Source organism: Megalopta genalis, unplaced genomic scaffold (genome assembly GCF_051020955.1).
Source record: "Megalopta genalis isolate 19385.01 unplaced genomic scaffold, iyMegGena1_principal scaffold0627, whole genome shotgun sequence".
Classification (NCBI taxonomy): domain Eukaryota; kingdom Metazoa; phylum Arthropoda; class Insecta; order Hymenoptera; family Halictidae; genus Megalopta; species Megalopta genalis.
Genome location: NW_027476696.1, coordinates 138,409 through 140,000, shown reverse-complemented (window position 1 = coordinate 140,000; position 1,592 = coordinate 138,409). Strand labels below are relative to the sequence as shown.

The window sequence follows — 1,592 nt, the reverse complement described above, 5'->3', positions numbered from 1 at the left end:
CGCTGAAGCGTCGCGCCTATACTCCACCGTCAGTGGTATGTGTGAAGCGGGGCAATTTATTGTCCTCTATGAAGCTCTGACGAGTAGGAGGGTCGCGACGGTGTGCGCAGAAGGGTCTGGGCGTGAGCCTGCCTGGAGCCGCCGTCGGCGCAGATCTTGGTGGTAGTAGCAAATACTCCAGCGAGGCCCTGGAGGACTGACGTGGAGAAGGGTTTCGTGTGAACAGCCGTTGCACACGAGTCAGTCGATCCTAAGCCCTAAGAGAAATCCTATGTAGATGAGGTGTCCTAAGACGTTAAACACTTGTAAAAAAAACGCAGCTATTTTATTATTTTTTTTATTATTATATAAATCGCAGCATATTTTGTTATTATATACATGCACAAAAAACACCCATTGGGCGAAAGGGAATCCGGTTTCTATTCCGGAACCCGGCAGCGGAACCGCATACCATTCGGGCCCTCGTAAGAGTGTTCGTCGGGGTAACCCAAAATGACCTGGAGACGCCGTCGGGAGATCCGGGGAGAGTTTTCTTTTCTGTATAAGCGTTCGAGTTCCCTGGAAACCTCTAGCAGGGAGATAGGGTTTGGAACGCGAAGAGCACCGCAGTTGCGGCGGTGTCCGGATCATCCCCTCGGACCTTGAAAATCCAGGAGAGGGCCACGTGGAGGTGTCGCGCCGGTTCGTACCCATATCCGCAGCAGGTCTCCAAGGTAAAGAGCCTCTAGTCGATAGATTAATGTAGGTAAGGGAAGTCGGCAAATTGGATCCGTAACTTCGGGATAAGGATTGGCTCTGAGGAGCGGGGCGTGTCGGGCTTGGTCGGGAAGCGGGTCTGGCTGACGTGCCGGGCCTGGGCGAGGTGAACGGCTCTCGTGGCTGGGATCCGAGCTCGGTCCCGTGCCTTGGCCTCCCGCGGATCTTCCTTGCTGCGAGGCTTCCGTGGCGTTTCCCATCGGTGCGGTCGTCCTCTTCGGCCGCCATTCAACGCTCAGCTCAGAACTGGCACGGACTAGGGGAATCCGACTGTCTAATTAAAACAAAGCATTGCGATGGCCCCCACGGGTGTTGACGCAATGTGATTTCTGCCCAGTGCTCTGAATGTCAACGTGAAGAAATTCAAAAAAGCGCGGGTAAACGGCGGGAGTAACTATGACTCTCTTAAGGTAGCCAAATGCCTCGTCATCTAATTAGTGACGCGCATGAATGGATTAACGAGATTCCCATCTGTCCCTATCTACTGGCGGTGGCGGTCTGTGGCCACCCAGGGTTGAGAGGCGACCCCCGAACTAGTCCTCGCGTAGGTTGTTGCTACTACCGAGTCGATGGATGCGTCGACGATGAAGGCATTTTAGACCGTCAGTGCGTCGTACATGTAGTACTTCGCATAATGGCGAGGCCCGAGATTAAGCATGCGGGCTGTGGCGTGTTCATGTACAGCATTGAATATGCTGTACTACTCCTTAGCGGGGGACTGTTGTCACTTGTGGCTGCAGTCCCCCGCGTCACGTTATGCGGTTTTTCTGGTCTAACTGGAATGCCGCATTTTCGTTGTCTGAACACGCCACGAAGCAACACGCCGTCGGATTGAA

General features: G+C 53.9%; 1 pseudogene; it reads left to right on the top strand.

Annotated features, from left to right (window-relative positions):
- The window catches only part of LOC143263467 (large subunit ribosomal RNA), a 2,994-nt pseudogene extending 1,723 nt beyond the window's left edge, over window positions 1-1,271 (top strand).
- Window positions 1,272-1,592: the final 321 nt, after the last annotated feature.